We start from the raw sequence: 22169 nt of genomic DNA, 5'->3' as shown, positions 1-22169 counted from the left end.
GGCTAGGCACAAAGTAATAGGAAGCTCTTCCTTGTTAGCATTCTCAAAACTAAGGTACCAATTCCCATCACCTATTGACACCAAGGTAACTTCATAACACTCACCAGCTTTGTTATCAATTATGGCACATCCTTTATCATATATACATTTACTATAAACATCCTCTTGTTTTCCATCATATCTTTAAAGAAATGGTATTGTATAGCAACTCGATTTATCATCTAATGATAACTCATTTATTTTCTCGAAATATTTCTCTTAAGCCAATTTAAAATTTTCTTATTTCTTGTTGAGTAAACTTGCTCTTTGAACAAAACTGTGTTGGCTGAAGGGTCACACTGAGAGGGAGGTGAATCAATGTGAGAAAAATTGTACTATTTTACAACCTTTCATAATCAAACAACCATATAGCAATGAATCATAGGCATCATACCATCAAATATAACATTGCATCATCAAGATACGATCATATTAATAACATATCAAGAAACCATCACTTCACAGAGAGACAGAAGCCTTTTAGGTGGAAACCCAAATGGGAGAAAATCGTTGATCTTCTTTTTATTTATCTTGAACGCATTTACATGGATTTGTAGGCTACAACGTGCTAGAGGTAACTACCTCTAAGATATGCAAGCTATAAAATGTGATGGGATACAGCCTGATTAAGGTGCCAACAACAAAACAATGCAAACAATGCTAACTATAGGCTACAATGTGATTAAGGCTAGAACCTCCATGATGAGTAAGATCCAACCTTCTCAAGGCTTCAACCTAATTGACACTCCAACCTTGAAAATCAGTATGCTCCAACCTACTTTAGGATCTAGCCTTATGGAACCTACAACCTTGAAAATGATTAGGCTCCAACATGCTCTAGCCTTCAAATTGACTCAAGGTCCAACCTCAGTCGAGGCCCCGACTTCCTTCTTCAACTTCCTTATGGTCCTATATTTCATATAATTTTTAAACTAGATCCATTGTCATCATATATCACTGGATCATAACCACAATTAGTAATCTGTAATTACAACATAATCCACAATCACAGTTAGAATCAGAAACTAATGGAACTGCAATAACCTATTACCATTGTCACTACAATCACTATAATAACATGCAACTACTATTACTACAACCACTATCATAAATTCTTCCACTAAATTTGATATAAACAAATGTCACTAGTTTTCATGATTCTTCTCATACTCTACTTCTACAAATTAATCAATCTAATCCCTCAATCCGTCTTTCAGAACCTGTTTTCATAATGTATCCAAAGCGACTACAATCCTGCTGGTATCCTCTGAAAACATATAAAAGGGATTCTAGCCATGAAATAAGTGTGAAAAGGAGATCACCCACCTTTTCTTAAATTCATCTCTAAGCGTCAACCATCTAGGTTCTTTCAAAACTCAATTTGGAAAAATAATGACCCCAAAAACTTACAAAAACCATAGAAAACTATATAAAAATTAAGCGTTCTACAAAAGACCCTCTTCCGGGAACGCTTCTACCGAAGGCCATTTCATCGACGATGGATCTATAAAATAATATTCGGTATTTATTAAAGATGTGATAGAAGCCTTAATATGATGTGATGGTTCTATAAACTAAATTAATATTTCTGAACCTATGAAACAAAGGGGTTAAACTCATGACCTCAAAGTTCCCAACTGAGATTTATAATAATTGCGCTACCCATTGTTGCATGTGGGGTACCATCAATAGCATTAATTTGTTCACCGCCAAATATTGATATGGACTGGGCATGAGGCCCAATCATTCATTAATTCAAATTTAACTAAGATTTGTTATGCTATCAGGTCGTCTAACTTTCCTATAGCCAAATTATAGCAGCTTCCACCAAACGCAATCACCAATATTCACCGAAACCAAAACCTTTTACTAATTAATCAATCACATTGAGGCTCAGGCTATTCATTCAATTGAATTGTCTGCTCATCGATTATAGAATGCATCTACTTCCACTTTTTCAATCTCATGACCAACCAATTCAGGAATGATTTCTTGGTAATGGAAAAAGTGTTAAAATATTGAGTTTAGAATTGATGACACAAATAGGGGGAAAATTTAATATATATTGATGCAAGGGTAGTGGCTTGACCACATCTCCAACTCGTATGCCTTCTACCACCCATATGGTTGAAAACCAATCTACGAGAGGGTGTGATAACAACAGAGGATATTGGGGAGAGGATAAGACTATGTGGAAAGTATTTGGACTCTAATCTAGCTAACATAATTTCTGATTTGGAATAGAGAGGAGCCTAGGTGGAAGAATGGCATATGACAAGAAGCTTTCACTAGCTAGGATTATAAGGAAAATCTTATATGACAGAGCATGCACAATCGTAGAGTTTAGGATGATTCTAGATAGAGTGGCAGATGATAGAGGGTGGTTTGGGGCACATGTAATAATGTAAAGGTTTGCTCATTCATATTCCAATTGAACCATGCAAGGAAAAGTCTCGAGGTATAATGGACATGACTGAAATTTCTAAGAGATGACTTGAGGACTTTGAACTCAAAGCTTAGGATTTGAGAAAGAACCTATCAGAAAGATAGGACATGGAACCAAGAAAGGAGCGATACGATAACTCTAATAACGGAAATGGACACCCTAGCACCAACAAAACCCAAAAAAAATAAGACACTAAGAAGAGAAACAACAATAATACAAAGACTTATGAAGAAGAGCGTTATCACTATATTTGGAGAAACTACCACCAAGTTGCTAAATCCTTAGACACTAAAATATCGAAATGGAAGGAGCTAAATATAACCACAATACCAGGGAAACTCAGGATGGTTAGCTATATCTATTATCCATGTCTTCCACTGCATACCATCACAAGAACAAATATCCAAAACATAAAAATTTTGAGATTTCAATATCCAAAGGCAGGAAGTAACCTTGGAAGTAGAACATCTGAATGGAAATGTGAGATGGAATAACCATAAATTCATTTTTTCAAAACCACTATATTCCATTTAATTTTCTAATGTTAATCCTTGTAGTAGACCTCCTATTTGTGAAATGATGTAGAGAATCCAAATCGAACTTTCCCGTAATTATGAATCGAGCATGTTCAGTGACCTTATTAACCTCAAGTGAAGCATGTTTGTTCTCTTTGTTACACTCTCTCTTGCTAGATTGGCATCTCTGCACTTTCTCATCAACCACCTTCACATTTTAAATGGTGTGATTACATGCACTAAAACAAGTGGGGGATATAAAATTCCCTTGGTTTAATTACCTCATAATGATATCCAGGGGAGGGAGGTTAAGGCCCCTCCTAGGCACCCTCTTTTTCACATAAAATTTTAGAATTTTAACTCAAAGGTATTTACTATATGATGATTAACTCAAACATTATATTTTAGGGTATAAATGTGAGGAAAATAAATTATAGTCATCTCTAAGGAAATTCCTAGTGATGAAATTGGTCGATTGAATTCATTGAAAACCACACAACCTATGTAGGATGCTCCCTCTCAAGATAATTATTTTGAGGAACACAAAATCTCATTTCATGTCTTAATAGGCATTTCATCTTTTCTTATCCATCGAATTTGTTTTATATATCAACAATAAGAATGTTAATGCCCTAATAGGTGGTGAAAACACACAATTTAATTCATCCCCACATTATACAAGAAGTGCATTTCTACATTCATTATTCTAAAAAATTTCATTATTATGAGAACTACATGTAAATTTATGGAATGTATAGTCAATAATGATAAAGAAAAAATGTAAATGGAAGTCTTTCTCTTGAAGAAAACATATATTATCCATTGAAACTAGAGTGTGATATTAGTTTTAGTTTAAAATGGTTACCAACATCAAGTACCATTACCAATGATTTATTGGAAATATACATGAACTTCTAAAAGGGTGGGAATTGCTACAATCTCAATGGTCTCAAAGTAGGATATTTGGAAATAATCAATTATGACCATACATGTAAGGTGATGATAATCTTCCCTTAAATCTGATAAATTTAGTCACTTAGGAATTGGTTCCCTTAAATAATAGGTGCTTAACCTAAAACCACCTAGTTCAAGTTATATTCTATAGGCCCTGGAGTAAAAAACTCTTCAAAACATAACCCTTCAAGCTAAGCTCTAAGGGGTAGTGCTCATACACTACACGTGTATGATTTAGGAGTAAAATCCCCACAAAAAACAACGAAAATCCCTTTAAAATTAAGTATGGACATATGCCAGTGGTTATAGACTAGTGCATAGCTTTGGGCACTCTCACTCGAACTGCCAGTTATGCAATGGATGGGTGGGCTCCACCTACTCAGTTCCATCTTGTTGATAACATTCAGTGCAACATATTAGATCCTCTTGGTTTAAACGACCTCTCGGCGACTCCTTGACTATGATTCAAAGACCTCTGACTCTCTCCCTTTAGTTCTTACCATTGGGATGATGTGTCCTAGTATCCCACTACCAGTCCCAATCAGTCCTTGCGGCGTATGAATTCTATAGGTCACCACTCACCACGTTCACCTGATGTTTAGTCAACCTAAACTCCTCTTTGTAGTCACTTAGATATGGGTTTCAAATCAATTTTTCTGGGGTATTATATATGATATGACATGTCTCAGCCCCAACAACTGATAAACATTCCAAAATAAAGCTAAATTCACTAAGTGTTGGTCCAGTGGACAGTATTAGCTTCAGTGGTTTGTCCCTTGGGTTTCTTAAAGCCCTTGGGCTTTCCTTCTTGGATTTTTGATGCCCTTGAGGCACTTCTTTACAAAAATCCTCTCCCTTCTTCTCCTTCTGCAACACAATGAACTGATCTTGGTGACTAAAGGTCTTGAATTCAACAAATTGAAAGGAAACACATGTTATAATATTGCGAGGAAAATAAATATGAGAATTGCATAATGGTAAAGACATAAATATCTTAAGAAAAAGGTTTCTTTGGTGCACATCACACCACACACTACACTCCCTTTTTCATTAATCAAAATATATGAATATTACATCAATTCATTTCCTGTCCTTCAAAATAGGATCAAAGGACCAATTTAGGTAAAATCCACCTAAACTGCAACCACTAGAATAATTTTTTAATTTATAGAGCTACATAGAAAATTAAAAACAAATTCTAGCGTAAGAATCCACTCATTAACGAACTGACTCCTCTTAGTAAAATATTTTGACCTTTCGGTAAAAAAATATTAAGAATGGCCCTGCATCATGCTCCCAAGGAACAAAGTTTTCATGGTCTCTTAGGCATGAGCTCTTTAATGGACTTGCCACTTGTCTATATGAGTGTGGAAATCATCCAGGTTGCATCTAACACTGGTAGGTTCTTCCACTTAACCAAGTATTCCATGTACTCTTTGTCCTAGGTCTTCCTGATCAACCTCTTATCCAGGATCTTCTTAAGCTACAAAGTTCCAATTGTGGGTAGTTTATTTCCCATTATATTTCTTGACTAGTTGGCTATTTTTCTTCTGTTTCATATTTATATAAGTCTACTGCATTGATGTTTGGAGAAATTCCTACTCCAGGCAGCAATTCTAATTCATACATATTGGTATAAAACTTCCACAAAATTTTGTAGGGTCCTATCTTTTTAAGTTTCAATTTATTATACTCACCCTTAGGAAATATTTCCTTTCTTTAGTGTGAAAGTACTAAGTACTCAACCTCTTAGTTTTTATCCCTTCTCTTTAAATTTTTTCTGATTTTATATTTTAGAGTGTTGTCCCACAATTTCTACTTGACATGGTTATGGACATCCTATATGGCTCTGGAAAAATCTTCTCTTGTTGCACTTCTTTTCTCTGTTGCTCCTAAAGTTCCAAGTTAATGTAACCCCCTTGGAACCATTCCATAGAAAAATTGGAAAGGGCTTTGTCTTGTACTCCTGTTAAGACTGTCATTGTAAGCATATTTAACTTGTGGAAAAATTTGATCCCAATGTTTAGTGTGGTCTCCAATTAAACTACACAGAATGTTCCCAAGGCTTATATTCACAACTTTAGTCTATCTATCAATTTGAAGGTGATATGATGAGTTGAATTGTAATTTTGTTCCAAACTTCTTCCATAATGCCCTCCAGAAGTGTCCCAAGAATTTAGAATCTATATCTAAAAATATACTCCTCGGAATTCCATCTAGTCTCACTAATTCCTTAAAGAATGAATTAGAAATGTGACTAGCATTACTAGTCTTAGCACAAGAGATGAAATGAGTAATGTTTGAAAACTTATCTACCACCACAAAAATAGAATCATTACTTTTTTTTTTTATTTTAGGCAGTTTGAAAACAAAATCCATACTCACTGAATCCCAAGGCCTTTATGGAATTAGCAATGGGGTATCTACTCTTATGTTATGGCTTATTCCTTTGGAATACTAAAAGTTTTTACACTTCTTCACAAATTTTTTCACATCAGATCTCAAGTTTGGCCAACAATAATGTCACCTCAACAGGTCATATATCTAGCCCAAAATTTCCTCCAAGACCTCCATTATGTTTTTCCTTGATTAGGTTCTCCCTCATAGAACAATTCAGAATGCAAAGATGATTGGTTTTAAAGACTAGTCCATATTGAAGCACATAATAAATCCATTGACTTTTGTCTTGTAAATTTGGACTTTTAAAAGCTTCAAAGACCTCCTTGGAATATACATCTCTTTCCTACAACTCCTTTATAAACTCAAATCCCAACACTTGGATTTGACTTTCCTGGAACAAAAGTTGTCTCCTCCTCAAAGCATTTGCAATTTCATTAAATTTACCACTACTTTTCTTTAAAACAAATGTAAAACTCTGCAAATAGTCAACCCATTTAATATGTTTCTGGTTCAGTTTTGGTTGCTACATAATATACTAAAGAGCATGATTGTCATTACATAAAATAAATTCTTTATATAACAGATAATGTGCCCATTTCTTTAGGGCCTGAACCACCACATAAAATTCCTTGTCATAGGATGTGTATTTCCTTTTGGATTCATTCCACTTCTCACTGAAATAGGCAATGGGTTTGTCCTCTTAGCTAAGTACTGCTATGATTGTATCATCATTGGCATTCATTTTCACTTGAAAGGGTTTATTAAAACCTGGAATGGAAAGAACTAATTGCTTTGTGATATTTTTATTCAGTATTTCACCATTTTTCAATTGCATCGATTGATTTAATTTGTCGTTTACTCTTCTTCACTGTTTCTTCAATTGGAGCACTTATCTTGCTAAAATTTCGAATAAATTTCTTGTAAAATCTAGCGAAACCATGGAAACTCCTAACTTCAAAAAAATTTTTAGGGGAGGGCCATTCAAGAATATCTTTTACTTTACCTTGATTCATCTTCAATCCTTCTCTAGAAACTACAAATCCTAGATATACCAACTCTTCTTTCAAAAAGGAACATTTCTACAAATTCAAAAGTAACATTTCCTGTTGCAACCTTTCCAAGACATACTTGAAATGTCTCATATGCTCCTCCTTAGAATGACTATAAATTACAATACCATCTAGGTATATAATTACAAATTTTCCTATGAACTCTTTGAGTACTTCATTCATCAACCTCATGAATGTACTGAGTGTATTGGATAGACAAAATGGCATGACCATCCACTCATACAAACCTTCATTATTATTTAATGCAGTCTTTCACTCATCTCCCTCTTGAATTCTTATCTCATGGTATCCTCTCTTTAGATTAATTTTAGAAAACCACCATGCACCACTCAAGGAGTCCAATAAATCATCAATACATGGTAGGGGAAAATGATACCTGATAGTAATCTTGTTCAAGGCTCTATAATCTCTAAACATATGCCATGCACCATCCTTTTTAGAGATCGACATTGTAGGTACTGTGCATGCACTAAGACTCTCCGTGATCAGTTATTTATCTAATAACTCTTATACCTTCTTTCTGATCTCCTTATTTTCTTTGCGTGTCATGCAGTAAGCAGCCTTATTAGGAAAACTAGCTCTTTGTATCAAGTCATTATGATGATTGATACTTCTAACTAGTGGTAATTCATTTGGTAGATAAATTACTATAACATCATGATATTTTTCCAACATTTATTGAATCTCTAGAGGAAAATAAGAAATAGTACTAGAAGTAAGAATTACTCTAGGCTTACAAATAGTAGCAAAATTTACCTCTTCAAATTCCATCTGCTATAGAAATTCCTTGCCACTCATCAACAGTTTCCTCGAATCACTTCTCTCAGAAGTTCCTTCCTCCTGCAATCATAACAAGTTATGATTCATGCCATCCTTCTAGAATTTATATGTAATCTTATTGCCATCATGCACTACACTCCTTTCAAACTGTGACGGTCTTGCAAGCAAAAGGTGACACACAGCCATGGGAATCACATCACATACGATCATGTCTCTATAGCTTTCAATATGAAGTTCATCCTCACATTTTTCATTAACTAAAATTTGATGTCCTTTATGTTTCCAAGACACCTTGTAGGGTGTTTGGTGCTTTTGCTCCCTCAATTTCAACTTCTCTCCAACTTCTGTAGACATTATATTAACTATGTTCCCACTATCAATCAGAAACTTGTAGCACTTACCTTGGATTTTGAAAACAATCTTGAACAAAGATTTCCTTTCTGCTAGCCCCATAGCTTCCTTATCTTCCTTGATCAACAACTTATTCATCATTAGAACCCCTCCTGTCTCTAGCACATTTTATGTTTCAAGAACCACTGCCTCTACTTCTTCTATTGGAGCTATAACAACATTTCTTTGGCCATGTTCTCTATTCTATGAACATTCATATGCGATATGCCAAATGTTTTCCACACATGTAGCATCAAACCTCTCTCCTGCCTCTTCGTCGTCCTCTAGAAAATGATCTTCAACCTCTAGAATCACCTTCTTTATTTCAGTGTGGGTTGGAACTACTAGTCCTCAATCCTTATATGCAATAGATCTCCCTTTATTTTGTTGTTGTCCTCTACCTCTAGCAACACTTTTACCTTTGGCCATATTGTTTTCTTGCAAGATTCTCCTCTTCTTTCAGTGCCATTTGGTAAGCCTCTTCTACTATCCTTGGATATAGTACACTTATTTCATCTTCAATATCCAGGCTGAGCCTGTTGATATTCTTCTATGTAGATTATTCCACATATCCAACTCTAATGTTTACTTTGTAGAACTCCTTTTTGTATTCTATGAGTATCAAGCCTTTATGTCTAAGGTTCTTAATACTTTTGACCAAGGTTGGCTTTTAATCTTTTGGCAAAAACCGCCCTCTAAGTTTTTCTACCAACTTGTTTGAGCTTTTAATCTTTTGTTTGTTCTTTCTTCTCCTATCTATTTCTACACCATCCCACCAAATAGTTGTATGTCCCTTCAATTGTCTCACTAAAAACTTAACATTCTTTTCTTCATCCATTTCCTCATAATCAAATAATTTGTCCATCTCAATGATCCAATCAATCAACTCTTATCGATGCATCCTTCTGATGTAGGAGAATAAATATGGTTTTGGTTTCATGACATAACCCAAAACTGTCTTCAAAACCTTGGCCTCTGATGGTCCTTCTACTTCTTCTTCTGTGGTTTCTTCCTCTCCTCAATACTCTCATCTCTAGCACCAGGATCTCTGTGTCGACTAGTCTCCATCGATGCCATTCTTGATTCCAACTGTCGCATCACTCTCAACACTTCTATGTTGGAAACAAGTCTTTGCCCTTTTTCTCCACTTACACCTCTTTTAGCACCTCCATCAACACCTTTGTCAACTCTAGGTAGCATGATTGCTTCTTTGCTCTTGAACAAACACTGGGTGTGCTCTCATACCTGTAGGAATTTACAGGGTAAGTTCCACAGAAAGAATACCAAAAGGACACCGCTCACAACCAGATCTCAAATCAATACACCAGTATTTTTGACGTGGTTAAAACCCTCAGAGTGCAAGGAGGGAAACATTCCACGGCCTGTCCCAACGTGGGTACTACAGGCAATTTATTAATCAAAGAATGAAAATTTACATAAGCTTCTCTCATGCACGGATTACCCGAACAATGACCCTCCATGCGCTTTAAATAGAACTCATGGACCAATCGGGTGTCAAGCCACGGATCAAGTGTCGGTAATACCGAGGTGAGAGTGAACCGTCGGATCACTACATATCGTGACCGTCGGATTGTAAGTTACAAAATGTACAACGGTAAAGAAACACACTTTACCTAACTCTAACCTAACTCTATACTAGACCAAGTTGAACTTAACTATATCCTATGTGTCGGAATATCCTAACATCCCCCCTTAAGAACAACTTGGGATAGGATTGAAGGATTTACAAATATGACACAATAGGAGAAGGAAGGAGGCACTAGAGCCTATCCCCCCTTAGTGACAACTTCCTGAACTCCAAGCATATATCGAAGTTTAGTGAACGTCGCCTCTATGAGAGCCTTTGTGAAGATGTCTGCAACCTGATCATCTGTTGGACAATATTGCACTTCAAGAACATGGTCATGAATGAGATTTCTGATGAAGTGCATGTGTAGTTCAATGTGTTTGCTGCGCTGATGCTGGACTGGATCTTTGCAAAGCTGAATGGCACTTTGATTATCACACCAAAGTGTGGTTGGATGCTGCTGCTCAAAGCCAAACTCTGATAGGATCTGACGAAGCCACAAGGCTTCCTTACTAGCTTCCACGGCACCACGATACTCTACTTCTGCTGACGAAAGAGAGATGGCGGCCTGTTTCTTACAAGCCCATGTAATAGGTCCTGAACCAAGAGTGAAGACATAACCGGCAGTAGACTTCCGATCATCAGGGTCACCAGCCCAATCAGAATCAGTGAAACCAACTAACAGAGGAGCTGCTTTGGCACTGTAATGAATCCCAAACTGTACTGTACCTCGAACATAACGAAGTATTCTTTTAGCTGCTTTCCAATGACCTTCACGGGGGTTTTGCATAAAACGAGCAACAAGGCCAACAACAAAGGAAAGATCAGGACGAGTATGGGTTAAATACAAGAGTTTTCCGACAAGTTGACGGTATAAGGTAGCATCAACTTCAGGAGAAGTACAAGAGACTGAAAGTTTGACTCCAGACTGAAAGGGAGAAGGGGCTGGCTTACAGTCTTCCATGTGAAAATGACGAAGAATATCACAAGCATACTTGGACTGGGAAAGGAAAATACCCTCTTGGGATTGCAAGACTTGAAGACCGAGAAAATAGTGTAAGTGTCCTAAGTCTGTCATTTCAAATTTCCTTTTAAGGCTGGACTTCACATGGTTTATAAGGTTGGGATCACTACCAGTAAGAATAAGATCATCAACATAAAGAACAAGGATGATAAGAGAGTTGCCCACTTTCTTGGTGTAGACAGTATTGTCAGAATGACACCTAGAAAAGCCAGATTCTAAAAGAAAGCTATCCATTTTGGCATACCAAGCCCGAGGAGCTTGCTTGAGGCCATAAAGGGATTTCTTAAGTCGACAAACAAGGCTGGAGTCTGTTTGTATGAAGCCAATGGGTTGTTCCATATAGATTTCTTCCCGCAAGTCCCCATGCAAGAAGGCAGATTTAACATCCATCTGATGGACTTCCCATTTTAAAGAGGCAGCAAGGGAAAGAACAAGGTAGATAGAGTTCATTTTGGCAACGGGGGAGAAGGTTTCAGTGTAGTCAATGCCTTCGACCTGTGAAAAGCCCTTAGCAACGAGACGAACTTTATGTTTATCAACTTTCCCATCTGGTCCATACTTGGTTCTGTAAACCCATTTACATCTAACAAGTTTGCGTCCCTTTGGTAGAGGAACAAGATCCCATGTATCATTTGTCATTAATGAATGATATTCTTCATTCATAGTTGCTTCCCAATGTGGATGGCCTGAAGCTTCTGCAAAAGTGTTAGGATCATGATTTATTGGAGCTTGAGCCAGTAAAGAAGAGGCTCTTTCAAACTGTGAACGTGTACGTCGCTGATCTGTAGGATCACCGGCAAGATCACCTGCTGCATCCCGAGTAGCACGGACCCATCTTGGAAGTTGAGGATCCTGAGAAGGTGGGGGAGGATTATCATCCTCGCTTTCATCATCTGAAGAAGAAATGTTATCATTAGAAGAGATGTAAAATTTGATGAAAATAAATCGGCCTGCGAGCCTAGTCCGACGGATGTGCCAGGGTAAGTTCCACAGAAAGAATACCAAAAGGACACCGCTCACAACCAGATCTCAAATCAATACACCAGTATTTTTGACGTGGTTAAAACCCTCAGAGTGCAAGGAGGGAAACAGTCCACGGCCTGTCCCAACGTGGGTACTACAGGCAATTTATTAATCAAAGAATGAAAATTTACATAAGCTTCTCTCATGCACGGATTACCCGAACAATCACCCTCCATGCACTTTAAATAGAACTCATGGACCAATCGGGTGTCAAGCCACGGATCAAGTGTCGGTAATACCGAGGTGAGAGTGAACCGTCGGATCACTACATATCGTGACTGTCCGATTGTAAGTTACAAAATGTACAATGGTAAAGAAACACACTTTACCTAACTCTAACCTAACTCTATACTAGACCAAGTTGAACTTAACTATATCCTATGTGTCGGAATATCCTAACATCCCCCCTTAAGAACAACTTGGGATAGGATTGAAGGATTTACAAATATGACACAATAGGAGAAGGAAGGAGGCACTAGAGCCTATAATACCACCTAATGCAAATGTTCCCTTAGATTTGCTAAATTCGGCCCCTTAGGAATTGGTTCCCTAAAAAAATACATGCCTAACTTGAAACCACCTAGTTCATGTTATCTTCTATATCCTCTGGAGTAAACAAAATCTTCACAACATAGTCCTTAGAACGAAGCGCTAAGGCCTAGCTCTCATAAACTATTAACGTATGATTTAGGAGTAAAATCCCAACAAAAAATAGTGAAAAAACCTTTTAAAATCAATTTGCTATGTCCCTTAGTGGTTAGAGCCTGACGCGTAGGCATAGGTGCTCTCACTTATACTATCAATTAGGAATTGACTGAGCAGGCTCCACTCACTCTTTTCCATCCCAACAACAACCTTTGGTGCAACATATTAGATCCCCTCTGTTTAATCAAACTCTCGGTGGATGCTTCACTATGATGCGAAGACCTCTGGCCCTCTTCCTCTGGTTCTTACCAATAGGATGATATGTCTCAATCTCCCTCTACCAGTCGCTTAGACTTGGGTTTTCCAATTTGTCCTTCCAGTGTAGGACTTCCAGTGGTCCCCACTAGCCATGTCCGCTTAATGCTTAGTCTTCCCAAAAGTCCTCTTCTTGGTCACTTAGATCTGGGGTTCGAATCATTTGTTTTGTGGTATTATCTCCTAGATTAAGTGTCCCTTACCAAATAGTTGATAAACTTTAGAAGAGAAAGCTACATCGACTAACTGTTGGTCCAGTGCATTTAGTCAAGGATTTGGTGGTTCATCCCTTTCGTTTCTTGGAGCCCTTAGGCTTTCCATCTCAGCGTTGCGATGCCTCTAAGACACTTCTTTACATATTTCCTCTCCTTTCTATGCCTTCTACAACACTCTAACGTGACCTTAGTGGCTGAAGGTCTTGAATTCAACAGATTGAACGGAAACACACTTTCTTAATATTCTATGGAAAATAAATAGGATAATTGCAAAAAGGTATAGACAAAGCTCTCGTATGCAGAATATTACTTCAGTGTACATGAAACACTACTCTCCATTTCTTCATTAACCAAAATATATGAATATTACATTAATGTGGTTCCTCTCCCTTAAAATAGGATTAGGACCAGTCTAGGGAAAATTCACCTAAACTACAACTACTACAACAATTTGTTTAATTTAGAGAGTTACGTGGGAAATTGAAAACAAATTCTAGCCTGACAATCCACTCTTTGATGAACCAACTTTTCTTAGAAAAATATTTTGAATTTTGTGTCAAAAAAAATTAAAAATGCCCTTGAATCATGAAGTCATTGAAGTGCTTTCCCCTATTTGCAATGCAATTAATGTGTCATAAAAATTCATCATTGGCTTGGAATAATGTCAAAGAGAAGCCACAATTGAAAATTAAGATGTATTATTTATAGAAAACACAAACAAGAGGAAGAAATTATAGATACGTCCTTGCATGAAGTGTACTTGTGAAATTTAGTGATTTCTTATGATTCTTAAAACAATAATGAAGGTCCATGAATAGGTAAGTGAGTAAACCACTTTAAGAATAACATTAATGTGTTATTTGGGATGCACACAAGAAATACAAAAAGAAAATGGATGTTAATTAATTGATTTTGTTTTTTTAAGTAACATAATAAAGATATGTATGAAGTTCTTAACTCCTAATTAAGGTATTACAAATATCTCTTACTTATGGGATATAAACCATCTCCATACATTGATTTCAATATTTATGACTTATTTCATTTTTTTGTTGTTGTAAGTGGTATGTCTATTCCAGAGCACTCTTAGCAGCCTGATGAGGTCTGAACATATGGTGCCTTGCTATGGAACCCCTTTCTCAACCAATTGCATTACTGGGACTCAACTATGACCTATTTCATTTAATCATATAAGTTGTAATTTAAAAAACACACACACACACATATTCTTGGCAATTAAACATTTAAAAAATCCTAAATATAATTTATTTTCATTTTTTTAATTTTTTTCATTTTATATTTTTCATAAAAAAAAAACATAAATATATCAAATATATAAACTGAAATAAACATGAACTATGTGATAGTTTTAGATAAGTTTATAGACAAATTAGATAAAATATTGTTCCATGATAACTAAAATAAATTGAAAATTATGATAAAGGTAATATATATTATTATATTTATTGTAAAATTAATAGAGAATTAGAAATATACTACTCTAGATCTATCTTAACTCCAAATTTATCTAAGCCCAAAGAGGGATTATATCTCTTTCATTATAAAAAAATGTTTACATCTCAAGAAATATTCACTCCAAAAGAAGCTTGTATATCAAGAGATTTGATCTCTCTGAGCTTGGGTAGATCCGGAATTGAAATAGAACTAGTTTGATTTAATTTTTCCCTTTAGATAGAATATATTCCACATGAATACCATATATCAATACCACATATCATTTTTTAATACAATTTTTTTTACTACTTAAAAGATTTACATTACATTACTATTATAATCATTAAAATAAAATAAATATTAAAACCATTCTTGTGAAATTAAATTATTTTTTTAATAATCTTTTTATTCAGTTTTAATATAAAATTTTAATTTAAAAAAATAATAATAATAAATAAATAATATCTCATTAAAATATCAATAAGTAATAAAAAAAAATAATTTAAAATACTAATACATAACCACCTAACCACCATTACTATTTCGTTATGTTTTTCTAATAAACTACTCATTTTCTCAAGTCCAAACATTATTTCCTTATGTATGTCTCACTTCTGGGAGAAGGCTTTCCGACACTTCAGAGGTTATTGGCATTCCTACCCACGTAAGCTGCTCAGATCTCCCCCAAGGAACAATCAGTTCTCAGCGCTACTCTCATCACAGGCCTAATCCCTTCGTGAATTTCTACTCAGCCTGCAAGATGTTCCATCAAATTTGAGTCCCAAGCCACTCCAAAGCAGGCCATCATGTCGTGTTAACATGCTCTTGTAAGTCATGGAGCTGCATGCCATCAAGAACGTGGGTGTACTCGGGCTCAACTAAGGGTTGCAAAATTAGCAACTCGGTTCAGATAATTCACTCCACTGCGAGTGCAAGAGGAGTTATCTAAGGCGAAAAGGCAACTGGTGCAAGAGGAGTAATCTAACCGTGAAAGGGAATTGGCGTAAAAGCATACAATGAAGTGCCGGAGGCATGTTACACTCTTCCGATCGATGACATGCTGTCAGAGGTTGTTAGAAGGTCATACTCGCCTGAGATATAATGAATACATGTACAGTATGCATATCTATTGGTATCTTAATTTTCTTTTAGGCAGAGCGCTAATAGACAAAACTGACAGCAGGGAGGATATTTTTCTGACTTTTGATCTCATGCAATGGAAAATGGAAGCGATGGACAAAGGCTATGTCACATTGGACAACAAACAGCATCTTTCCTTAAGCAAGTTGCTCTCGGGGGTAGCAACAGGTTTTTTAAAGAAGAAAACAACGCTTGTTTCAAAACCATATGAAATTGTAACTGCTAATCCTATCATTCACTCATCCTTCATAATATGAGTGGTCCATGAATAGAGAAAGTATAAGAATAAGGAAAAAAAGACCAAAACACCAAATACAATACAATTCAAAATAACAAGTAAATTGCAGAAACTAGGAAGTAAAAATACTGTCATGAACATAAGACGATGGAAACGATCGTTCGAAAATACTGATGCGCTTCATCCAATATGTGTTGGCAACACAAGAGGATGGAAGCGAGATAGCCTATGTAGCCTTTAGAATCTTTTAATATTGTGAATCATTGATATTGAATCCGTTCGCAGTGAAGAGTACACCCCAATAAAGCAATGATTTCAGCTCCGTTATTTGTACTTGGTCACCCTTGCAGCAGAAATGATAATAGCAGCCAAGCTCAATAACAAGTTGCTTTAAAAAAAGTAACATGAAACCCATCCAAATAAAAACAACCTATTCAAATCAAAAATATCAACCTAGAGCCCATCCAAGCGAAAACAGCCTATTCAAATAACTCCCCTAATTGTCTTTCAATTTTCTTAGTTTTACTTTTATGTAATAGTACCACTTGTTTTTAGCTTCGTTGGGTTTCAAAATTGATGTGATTTTTCTTCTTCTTATTGCTCCTACGAATTCTGCGTCTACTACGGCCTTCCCAGCTACAATCAAAATCATACCTCATGCAATAAAATATAATCTTCTTTTCCGGAAAAATCCAAATTTTTTATTATTAAAAGAGAAAAACAAAGAAATTAATTTATTTTCATTTTTTTAATTATTTTCATTTTATATTTTTCATAAAAAAAAAACATAAATATATCAAATATTTAAACTGAAATAAACATGAACTATGTGATAGTTTTAGATAAGTTTATAGACAAATTAGATAAAATATTGTTCCATGATAACTAAAATAAATTGAAAATTATGATAAAGGTAATATATATTATTATATTTATTGTAAAATTAATAGAGAATTAGAAATATACTAGTCTAGATCTATCTTAACTCCAAATTTATCTAAGCCCAAGGAGAGATCATATCTCCTTTCATTATAAAAAAATGTTTACATCTCAAGAAATATTCACTCCAAAAGAAGCTTGTATATCAAGAGATTTGATCTCTCTGAGCTTGGTAGATCCAGAATTGAAATAGATCTAGTTTGATTTAATTTTCCCCTTTAGATAGAATATATTCCACATGAATACTATATATCAATACCACATATCATTTTTTAATAGAATTTTTTTTACTACTTAAAAGGTTTACATTACATTAATATTATAATCATTAAAATAAAATAAATATTAAAACCATTCTTGTGAAATTAAATTATTTTTTTTGATAATCTTTTTATTCAGTTTTAATATAAAATTTTAATTTAAAAAAAAATAATAATAAATAAATAATATCTCATTAAAATATCAACAAGTAATAAAAAAATTAATTTAAAATACTAATACATAACCACCTAACCACCATTACTATTTCGTTATGTTTTTCTAATAAACTACTCATTTTCTCTAAGTCCTAACATTATTTCCTTATGTATGTCTCACTTCTGGGAGAGGGCCTTCCGACACTTCAGAGGTTATTGGCATTCCTGCGCGTGTAAGCTGCTCAGATCTCCCCCAAGGAACAATCAGTTCTCAGCGCTACTGTCATCACAGGTCTAATCCCTTCGTGAATTTCTACTCAGCCTGCAAGATCTTCAATCAAATTTGAGTCCCAAGCCACTCCAAAGCAGGCCATCATGTCGTGTTAACATGCTCTTGTAAGTCATGGAGCTGCATGCCATCAAGAACGTGGGTGTACTCGGGCTCAACTAAGGGTTGAAAGTTTAGCAACTCGGTTCAGATAATTCACTCCACAGCGAGTGCAAGAGGAGTTATCTAAGTCTAAAAGGCAACTGGTGCAAGAGGAGTAATCTAACCGTGAAAGGGAATTGGCGTAAAAGCATACAATGAAGTGCCGGAGGCATGTTACACGCTTCCGATCGATGACATGCTGTCAGAGGTTGTTAGAAGGTCATACTGGCCTGAGATATAATGAATACATGTACAGTATGTATATCTATTGGTATCTTAATTTTCTTTTAGGCAGAGCGCTAATAGACAAAACTGACAGCAGGGAGGATATTTTTCTGACTTTTGATCTCATGCAACGGAAAATGGAAGCGATGGACAAAGGCTATGTCACATTGGACAACACACAGCATCTTTCCTTAACCAAGTTGCTCTCGGGGGTAGCAACAGGTTTTTTAAAGAAGAAAACAACGCTTGTTTCAAAACCATATGAAATTGTAACTGCTAATCCTATCATTCACTCATCCTTCATAATATGAGTGGTCCATGAATAGAGAAAGTATAAGTATAAGGAAAAAAAGACCAAAACACCAAAAAAAAGTACAATGCAAAATAACAAGTAAATTGCAGAAACTAGGAAGTAAAAATACTGTCATGAACATAAGAGGATGGAAACGATCGTTCGAAAATACTGATGCGCTTCATCCAAGATGTGTTGGCAACACAAGAGGATGGAAACGAGATAGCCTATGTAGCCTTAGGATCTTTTAATATTGTGAATCATTGATATTGAACCCGTTCGCAGTGAAGAGTACACCCCAATAAAGCAATGATTTCAGCTCCGTTATTTGTACTTGGTCACCCTTGCAGCAGAAATGATAATAGCAGACAAGCTCAATAACAAGTTGCTTTAAAAAAATAACATGAAACCCATCCAAATAAAAACAACCTATTCAAATCAAAAATATCAACCAAGAGCCCATCCAAGCGAAAACAGCCCATTCAACTAACTCCCCTAATTGTCTTTCAATTTTCTGAGTTTTACTTTTATATAATAGTACCACTTGTTTTTAGCTTCGTGGGGTTTCAAAATTGATGTGATTTTTCTCTTCTTATTGCTCCTACGAAGAGACTGAAATTCTGCGTCTACTACGGCCTTCCCAGCTACAATCAAAATCATACCTCATGCAATAAAATATATCTTCTTTTCCGGAAAAATCCAAATTTTTTATTATTAAAAGAGAAAAACAAGAAATTTATATATATATATATATATATATATATATATATATATATATATTTTAACTTATTCGTTTCTTCAAACATAACTTTAGAGCGTTATATCTGGCTAAAAATTACTTAAGCCTATGTGGGTATCCTCATAAACTGTAAGATTGTGTTATATTTATAAAACTATAATATATGATGATTAGGTCCAGGCGAATATAGGATAGAAAATTGATCTATTTGATAGTGTGATATTGCGTTTATATTATTATATTGTTTTTCAGTGTCGTCTGATAACTTTTTAAAGTGTTTTTTCTTATGACATATTTTTTTTATATTCTTATAAGATTGCAGGAAGTTTTGTATAATTTAAACGTTATTTGAATCAGTGTAATCTTTAATATTAATTCCGCCATAAATCCTTACACAAAATTTTATGTCTAGATTTGAACATGAAACCTCAAGCAGAATGAACCTCACAGAAACCAACCAAATTCCTACATTAACCCGAACCTCACAGAAACCAACCAAATTCCTACATTAACCCCATCGCTGAAGAAGAGCTGTTAAAGGGCAAGCCTATTCGACGATAAAAAATGAATCTTAGTCATACGAGCTGTTAAAGGGCAGGACTATTTGACGATAAAAAATGAATCTTAGTCATACGGATATCCTTCGACAATTCTTATAAGGATTTATCATAGTATTTCTGCCTACCAGGACCTTAACCCTGACAGAAATCTTGAGGAGAGATATACCATAACCCTTTGTTCTATGCAATGTCTTTCCTGATCGGTTTGCACGAAAAATCTGTTGACGAATAATTTCCATAACAATAGTTGTCACAGCATGCTCTAAAGCGAACTAGTTTCGATTACAGCTATACGTTATGCATCATGAACTTCATAAAGCGAACTGCCATTACTTACTCTCTTAATTTTGAAATTACTCTCTTAATTTTCACAGATATTAATTTTCACTGATTTTCACAGATATTAATTTTGAAATCGCCAGCTGCAACCTCCAAGTACAGCAATTTCAACCTCCAAGTACAGCAATTTCAGAGACGAGAAACTGGGGATTGGTAATATGCACTACCAATAATTATTGGCAGTATGCAATACTATGATCTTGTAATAGTCTTAAATAAACATTTTCATTTATAGGAGAGTAGCCTTGAGATGAAAAGGAGATCGATCCCTGTGTCACCCTAAAAATGAGGGATATATATGATCTCTGGAGACAAACTTGAAGCAGCGAAACAAACATTCGCTGGTTTCCCGAACTAGTGACTCGCATCAGGGAAACGATGTGTATAAAAGGAGAATAAACAGCTTTAGTGATGGAATTGTAATGATAAATTTGAAAAATCAGTTTACTGATAAGTAAATCCATTGAAGAAAGTATGCTATTGAAATGAACCCAAGAATGCAACTTACTCGTAGTGGCTTGCGAACTCATAAATCCTGCCGGTTTCAGAGAAGATGATAATGTTAGAAATTAAATGGAAGTTTCTAAATCTTAATGTGACCCAACTAATTAAGTCATTCCATAATTAAAAGCATTAAAGCATTAAAGCATGCATTAAGGCATTAAAGCGTTGAATTGGTATATGATGGACGTACCAGATTAAGAGTTAAATAATATATAAAGAATTGGGTCCTCTCTCTCCCCACAAGAGTTGCATTCTTCTCCATCAAGAAGCACATAAAGGAAGTGAGGGCAAGAGGAGAGAAACCGAATTCTGAAGAAGAGGAACAGTCAGGAGTCAGATCATAGAGATGGCAGCCATTACATCTTCCGCTGTTAATCAAGGTATGTCATCTATCATATTAAGTTCTGTTTGTAAAATATTCGGTATTGATGATCTTTGGGTTGTTAATGGAAATTTTACATTTGGTATCAGAGCCACAATCAATAACTGAATATTTCCTATGATTGCAATTGATCTGTTCTGTGCTTTACTCATGAGCCTTCGGGAAACTGTGGGGGTTTCATGAAATGATCACGCATTCATGAGTCCTTTGACTATGCGCCTATTGACCCCTGTTTGCATCCTTTCGTTGTTAACCAAGTCCTGTGCATGCTTCACAAAAGGGGTTAAGAGCTTACCTCTAAGTTTTCGAACTGGGCCTGTCCGTCATGAATTCGACCGGTTCTAGAAATATCCCGGTATTAGATCTTGACCCAGTCGAAGCACCGTATTTAACCTTTGCTGTTAATAAGTTGCTATTCTTCTATCTTGTTCGTGTCTTTTAAGTTATGTTAGCCGAATATGAGGATGTCGTTTATGAATTGTGCCGTGTTGGGAGAACTAATGACAGTGCTTTCCTTATGTCAGCTCTCGACTAATATTGATGCATGTATACTGTATTAGTTCCTGTGCTTGTGTCTGGCCTTGCTAGGAATAATTTTTGCCAAACTATAAGATTTCAAACTCGATATAGCTACATGCTGTAAGCTCCAACAGAATTTTACTTTGTCGCCTTTTACTGGCACTTATACAAATCAAGGTCATCGCTATAATTATTAGAAGAATCAAATAGGGCCCTCCGAGGCTGGAATCGCTCAATTGTAGGACCCATGAACAGGATTCTCTAACGTGAAATCTTTGGAGCTGTGAATTAGAAAGGTTTGAAATTCCACAGACTTAAGATGGAGGCAAAATGATTTAGCTTCGCAACCAATGCTCGGTGGTTTGATGGGAAATCCCACCCCAATCGAATCCACCCCTCGTAAACCTGACGACATTGATTGAATTTCTAGTCAGGTTTCATGCGGAGACCCATCTCTAAATTTGACCTGTATCTCCTGTCGGTGCTCTTCCTCCGCGGTTAACCAATGAAGCAGCCCTTACACCCAATTGGCATCTTGCTGTATATAGATTGTCTCCAACCGAATGGCCAGATTATTGAAATGTTTG

General features: G+C 35.6%; 1 protein-coding gene across 1 annotated transcript in view; it reads right to left on the bottom strand.

The window, feature by feature from the left end:
• LOC149182535 (protein VERNALIZATION 1-like) overlaps window positions 1–20731 on the bottom strand; it is a 224312-nt gene extending 203581 nt beyond the window's left edge. Inside the window, exon 1 of the mRNA XM_089418600.1 lies at window positions 20686–20731. The gene's annotated coding sequence lies outside the window, so the exon portion shown is untranslated. The remainder of the gene's footprint in view (window positions 1–20685) is intronic.
• Between the last annotated feature and the right edge of the window lie 1438 nt (window positions 20732–22169).

Source organism: Pinus tabuliformis, chromosome 3_2, assembly GCF_031772625.1.
Source record: "Pinus tabuliformis cultivar Carrire ecotype Pingquan chromosome 3_2, CPIR1, whole genome shotgun sequence".
In the NCBI taxonomy this organism is placed as follows: Eukaryota; Viridiplantae; Streptophyta; class Pinopsida; order Pinales; family Pinaceae; genus Pinus; species Pinus tabuliformis.
This window is presented reverse-complemented; position numbering and strand designations above follow the sequence as displayed.